Below are 7,324 nucleotides of genomic sequence, written 5' to 3' on the forward strand. Positions count from 1 at the left end.
GGGCTGCCTTGCTACCTTGGGTCCTGGAAGGAGGGCAATGTGGAATACAAGTCACCAGAGGGTGGTGCTGAGAGCCAAAGAGAAAAATAGATGGGTAGCCCATTCCAGGGATAACTTAATCAATAATCATTTTGATGTGTTTTTCTAACATGAATTACATATTGGCATAAATTAAGTAGAATATATTGGCTATAGCTTTAATCTTTTCCTAACTATCCAGTATGTCATCATTATAAACATGAACTATTTTAGGTGCCATTGAGTTGTGAAAGCTATTGAAGTGTACACAGAGATGTAGTTTTAGGCCTGAGAATAAAATAAAAGTTGACCAGGCATTTCGCAAAGTTATTTCATTTAATCCCTACAACCACTCTACAAATTAGATTATATTATTTTCATCTTACACATGATAAAATGGACACTGAGATTCTAAATAGCTTGTCTAGGGTTACAGAGCCAATCAACAAGAGGTAGATGGAGATTTTGTACACAGGACTATTTGTCTCCAAAAGCCACATTCTTTCTACACTGCTACCTCCCTGCTGTTTGACATTAAATTATGTTTTTAAACTTACTTTTTAAAAATATTTTCCCATATTGAAGTCCTGTTTGTTGCCAACAATGCACTCAGTAATGCCCCAAGTCTTCCTTTTTTAATTTGCTTCTTTTAACAAGTAGTGAGCTAAGGAAAGCAATAAACAATTCTATTAAATGTGTTAAGAGGAAATACAAGGACCTGGTGTACCTGTTCTATGAACACAGAAGTATAACACATGGACTCTTTGAAGTATCTTTTTAAGGCATAAGACCTGTATTTGCAAACTTCATGGTTTTCAGACAGGTTGTAAAGAATGAAGTTTACTAGTAAACCAAATTCAGATAACTGAAATATTTACTTCTGTTTTTATATCTCTCTGCATCTGTCTGAAATTTTCATGAATGTCTGTTGCTGTTGTTTATGACAATAGGTTTAAAAACATGACAGAATGGTTTAAAAAGATACTTTTAAAGACATGTTGTGTAATTGTGCTGGGTTTAAATGGGTCAATCAGTGATCTAATAGAGTTTTTTAATGTTATTTAAATTTTTCTTCCATTATGTTTCTTCAGTTAAATTAAAATTATTTTCTGATTGCTTTTCTACTCCTATTTTATTCAATAATCTTCAAAAAACCTCTACTGAGTAAGCTAAAAGAAAATGTTATTGCCTTTTATTGGACATAAAATATAGAAGTCTAATAGAATGGGAAATAGACTAACCAAATAGTTCAAGGGCAATCATTCCATCATATTCTACCATGTAGTAGTATGATCCTTTTGTAAATATTACTAAAATATAAAATACTGGTTAATGCCATGAACTACTGTTTTTATCAGAAGGAAGTGACTATGCTGTTTGTGATTTCCTTTTAGATCTTTTTCTTCCCCTTAGTTCTAGCAATAACAAATAACTATTAAAAATTTCAAATGCTACATTAAAGCAAGCAGAACAAAATAGGTTATCTTCATCAATTTCAATTTTGTTCAAGCACTATGCCAGGCTCTAAAGATCCAAAAATAAATTGAGAGATGGTTCTTTTCCTCCAGACAAAAGAAAATAAAGACAGGATAGTCTGATGGTTTGATTTATGCCCGTGGGGTCAGACACATCTGACACGGAATTCTGACTCAGGCAGTTAATTCCAAGTCTCAAATGCCTCATATGTAAAATGAAAACAACAAAATTAGACCAGTAACAGTGTCTCCCTGTTGGGGGAGTGGTATTTCCTGTATCACCTGAGATATGGTAGGAGAGGGGCAATATGTCTGCATAAGTCAGTGGGTGTTAGAATCTGATTACAATGTTTCTCACCCTGTTTTTCCCACTCACTAGCAGTTGAAAAATTACCTTATCCTAAAATCCTTCACTTGCAAATTAGAGATAATAATAGTATGTATTCCACAAGTTCTTATGAAGTAACAAAGAAAATGAATGTAAAACATTAGTACAGTGGCTATCCGTGTTAGTTTGCTAGAGCTGCCATAATAAAATTCCAGACTAGATGGCTTAAACAACAGAAATTTATTTTATCATAGTTTTAGAGGTTTGAAGTCCAAAATCAAGATGTTGGCAAGGCTGGTTCCTTCGGAGTTCTCTCTTCTTGGCTTGTAGGCAGCTGTCTTCTCCCTGTGTCTTCAAGTGGTCTTCCCTCTCTTCTAATTTCTTTTTATAAGGACACTAGTCAGATTAGGGCTCACCCCAGCTACTTCATTTATCTTTAATTATCTCTTTAAAGATTCCATCTCAAATACAGTGACATGCTAAGGTACTAGAGGTTAGAGCTTCAACAGGAATTATGGGAGTAAAAGATACAATTCAGCCATAAAACTGGCCTATAAGAAACACTCAATATATGTTAGCTATCATTGTTGCTGCTGTTATTATTATTATTGATAAAATAATTTATGAATCTCAAAGGCAATAAGGCACTAATACTGATTTAACAGTAGGCTGTTTTCTTATATTTTATTTCACAAATAGGGGTATTTTTATCATAAGGATGTTTAAATAGTATTATCTGCTACATCATGTGGTTCAGGAGAATTCAAAGTGTAAGTTTCTGGTAGTTTTCATATTGGTTTTAAAATACTACTAGAGTCAATATCAAAAGTTCATTCCATATTTAGGCCAATGGCTTCATTCTGCTCTGTAGTTGCAAAATGTACCCCAACCCTCATCAGTCACATCACAAATAAAAGCCATTATTTCATAATGGGAACAGGGCAGAGGGTGTGCATGGCTTAGCAGAAATTATTGGCATGACCAGGATGCATGCCCTTCCTCTAAATGAATAAATGATTTCTTATTAGATCTTTTTTTAGAGTGAATGCAAAAATGCTTAAGAAATGACAATTGTCCCTGAAAGAAGCAATGAAGGGAAAATGAGATTTTACTTTGATTTCCCCTTTTTAAAGTATACTTAAGCTAGTAAAATGAAATTAGTGGTGTCTATAGAAACATTTAATGGCCAACCAACCACTTACTTTACTTCTCATTCTTTTTATAATTTCCTTGGAAGATACTGAAACAGTGTGCCTTTAGGGGAGTAGGGGAGGAAAAGGCTCAATTATATTTTCAGATATATATATACACATATTTTATTTTCTACCAATAAAACTGTCAAGAATCCAGCTCCACTTTGAAAATGATTTGCTATATAATAGATATAGACGATAGACTTACATGTCAAGATTCTCAAATTACTGTAATTTGCAATCATTGATATCTACATGGAACTTCGGATAATAAAAAATAAAATTAAAATGGAATAATTCCTTTCCATTAAATATAAACTGAATATTTAAATTCATCTCTTCTGTCCCCATACACTTTTTCATGAAGCCATATGAAATCAAAATAGAAGTACCATTTGTAAAACATGTCATAATGACATGTTCTTAACTTAAATCTGCCACTAGCAAAAAATAACTCAGGAAAATTTGTGCAGGCTACAGTTTTACTGGACAATATTATTTTATATTTGTATGCTTCCAACATACATTCAACACTTAGAAATCTCCAATGATTTATATCACCACACAAAATTTCTTGAGGTCTGATTATCCCACTCTAGCCAAAAAAGTTAGTAAAGTAGGGCACCAGGAAAATAACCCAGAATACTCTGGAATTCAAAATGTATTTATACCTCAAAGAAACAGTCACCAGCCCTCATCCCCATAGCAAACAATAACCTTAAGTGTTGGCTTCAAATTTATACAACTCTGCTGTACATCCAGACCCAAATGATCCTGAATTTCCCGCAGTTAGACAAGTACATCAGAGTTAGGAAATAATTAAAATATACTCATGTGTTGCTTAAATGATGGGGATATGTTCTGAGAAATGAATCATTAGGTTATTTCTTCATTGTGAGAACATCATAGAGTACATTTACACAAACCTAGATGATATAAATTACTACACACCTGGGCTTTATGGTATAGCCTACTGCTCCTAGGCTACAAGCCTGGTCAGCATGCTACTGTACTGAGTACTGTAAGCAACTGTAACACAGTGGTACATATTTATGTATTTAAACATATCTAAACATAGAAAAGGTACAACAAAAATACAGTATAAAAGATAAAAAATGGTATACCTCTATAGCGCACTTACCATGAATGGAGCTTACAGGAATGGAAGTTTCTCTGGGTGAGTCAGTGTGTGCATGGCGAGTGAGTGTGAAGGCCTCGGGCATTACTATTATAGACTTTATAAACACTGTACACTTAGGCTAAACTAAGTTTATTCTAAAAATACTTTTTCTTTCTTCAATAATAAATTACCCTTAGTTTATTGTAACATTTTTAAGTTATAAACTTTTTATTTTTTTAACTTTTCAACTGTTCTGTAACTAACAATTAGCTTAAAACACAAATACATTGTACAGCTGCACAAAAATATGTTCTTTCTTTACACTTTTATTCTATAGCCTTTTTTCTATTTTTAAATTTTTAATATTTTTTTCACTTTGTAAACTTCTTTGTTCAAAACTAAAACACAAATACACACACACACTAGCCTAGGCTACATAGGGTAAAGATCATCAATATCACTGTCTTCTACCTCTACATCCTGTCCCACTGAAAGGTCTTCAGGGACAATATATAGAGCTATCATCTCCTACAATTAAAAGGCCTTCTTCTGGAATACCATCTGAATGACCTACCAGAGGCTCTTCTTGAGAGGTGTCACTCTTTTCAGAAATATGTCCATGGTGGTTTGCTTGATGTGTTTCATATTTTAAAAACACAGATTGCCCTGGCAGGTGGCTCAGTTGACTGGAGCACTGTCCTGTGTACCATAAAGGTTGTGGGTTCAATTCCCAGCCAAAGTATGTATGGGAGGCAACTGATCAATGTTCCTCTCTCACTTCGATGTTTCTCTTTCTTTTTCCCTTCCTCTCTAAAAATCAATAAAATTTTTAAAAAAACATAACCTTGGGTGAGGATTAAAAAAAATCATAGATTTGCTTATAAGCAGATAAGTTATCATGCACATTTCTCTCTAGTAATGAAAACCTTCCAGTGTTGGGGTCCATGTCTTCAAACTTTTTGAGGAGCTTGTTGAAGTCTACAAAAGTTAATCACTTCACTGTGAATTTTCTTGGGGATTCTTTTCCTGCTCTTTTCTTTTTCTCTGGCATCTTCTTCAGTTATGCACTCCTGCTCTAGTGCCAACAACTCATTAGTCAATTTCTCAGGAACTACCTCTAGGAGCTCAACAATGTCAGCCTCACCCTTACCCAGGTTAAAGTCATTTGCCATGTCAACCACAGTCTTGTTGATTTTTGCAATCTCCTCACCCATGGCCAATCCTCTGAAGTCATGGACAAACCTTTTAAGTGTCTTCTTCTAGATACCATGCATACACTCCTTGGTGACATCACCCCAAGCCCAAGCAAGGCTCTTGATGCAGTCATAGTTGTTGTAATCCTTCCAGAATTGCATCAGTGTCTTTTCAGTGTCTTCCTCACTTGAAACAATAGCCTGGGAAAAGTAGTAGACCTTAAAAGCTGTTATAACTCCTTGATCCATTGGTTGGATCAAAGAGGTGGTATTTGGAAGGAAAAACACCATTTTGATATTGGGATAAAGATCACCAAAGAACGGGAAGGTGTCTGGGAGTATTATGAACAATAAGCAAAATCTTGCCCAGCCAGGCGTGGCTCAGCAGTTGAGCATCAACCTAGGATCCAGGAGATCGGGATTCGATTCCTGGTCAGGGCACATGCCCGGGTTGTGGGCTGCAGCTGATCAATGACTCTCTCATCATTGATGTTTCTATCTATCTCTCTCCCTCCCTCTCCCTTCCTCTCTCTGAAGTCAATAAAGATATTTTTTTTTTTAAAGGCAAAATCTTGAAAGGTCTGTTGTTGTCCAAACAGTGTTTCTCCATTTCTCTGGCATAGAAATTCAGAAGGGAATTTTGGAAGAGGATCTGGGTCATCCACAATTTCTTATTGCTCCTGTAGTACACTAGCAGTTTGTGCTTACTGACATGCTTGAAGGCCCTGGGATTCTCACTGTACCAGATCACAAAGGATTTCCATTTGTAGCCTGCAACACTGTCCCCAAGTCCTAAAAGTTATCCTGTCCTAAAAGCCTGGAAACCTGGTATTGATTTGGCCTCCTTATGAATGAAAGTCCTTTCAAGGGTCCATTTCCAGAACAGGGAGGTTTCATCCATATTGAATATTTGTTCTGGCAAGTAATTTTCCTCCACAATCAGCTTATCTAGAGTTTCCAAAAATTCTTTATCTGCTTCACATTAGCACTTGCAGACTCACCACTCACTTTCACATTATACAACGAATAATGACTCTTAAACCATTTAAACCACCCAGAGTTAGCAGTAAATTCAACACCATACTTGGGTACAGCCTTTTCTTTCAACATCGCAAACTTTATGTTTTGCCATGATTATCGTGATGCTGAGATGAATACACTTCTGAGTCTGGTCTTCAATCCAGGTCATCAGAAGTTTCTCCACTGTTCCATGAAGATGAAACCGAAAGCAAAGAAGAAAGCCCCTGCTCTTCCCAAAGCCAAAGCCAAAGCAAAGGCTTTGAAGGCAAAGAAAGCAGTGTTGAAAGGTGTCCACAGCCACACAATAAAAGAAGATCCGCATGTCACCACCCACCTTCCTACAGCTCTGAAGGCAGCTTAACATCCTTGAAAGAGGGATCCCAGGAGAAACAAGCTTGACCACTATGTCATCAAGTTACCCTTGAATACCAAGTCAGCCATGAAGAAGATAGAAGACAATAATACACTTGTGTTCACTGTGGATGTCAAGGCCAACAAGCACCAGATCAAACAGGCTGTGAAGAAGCTCTATGACATTGACGTCAACACCCTGATCAGGCCTGAAGGAGAGAAGACGGTATATGTTCCACTGGTTCCTGACTGTGATGCTCTGGATACTGACAGCAAAACTGGGATCATTTAAACTTAGTCCAGCTGGCTAATTCTAAATATAAAAAGTTTCACTAAAAAAAAAAAAAAAAAAAGGAAGTTGCTCCATGACTGATATAGACCCTTCTAGAATTTTTGTTAGTCTCGTTGCCTTCAATAGAGCAGATCCTTTAACAGTTTCCATCACATGTTCTCATTCTTCAAGATTGCAGCTATGGTGGAATGGGATATACCTAAATGGTGAGCAATACCCATCACTGATTTTCCACCTTCATGGTCCTTAATCACTTTTAATTTAGTTTCCAAGTCAATCACTCAATGTAGCCTCTTATTGGCACCAATAGCTGCAGATTTTGTACCTTTAGGGG

The 7,324-nt window shown here is 36.1% G+C and overlaps 1 pseudogene; it reads left to right on the forward strand.

Annotated features, from left to right (window-relative positions):
• The first annotated feature begins 6,537 nt into the window (after positions 1-6,537).
• Positions 6,538-6,990, forward strand: LOC107540297 (large ribosomal subunit protein uL23 pseudogene; annotated as a pseudogene).
• Positions 6,991-7,324: the final 334 nt, after the last annotated feature.

Source organism: Miniopterus natalensis, chromosome 10 (assembly GCF_054644295.1).
Source record: "Miniopterus natalensis isolate mMinNat1 chromosome 10, mMinNat1.hap1, whole genome shotgun sequence".
Classification (NCBI taxonomy): Eukaryota; Metazoa; Chordata; class Mammalia; order Chiroptera; family Miniopteridae; genus Miniopterus; species Miniopterus natalensis.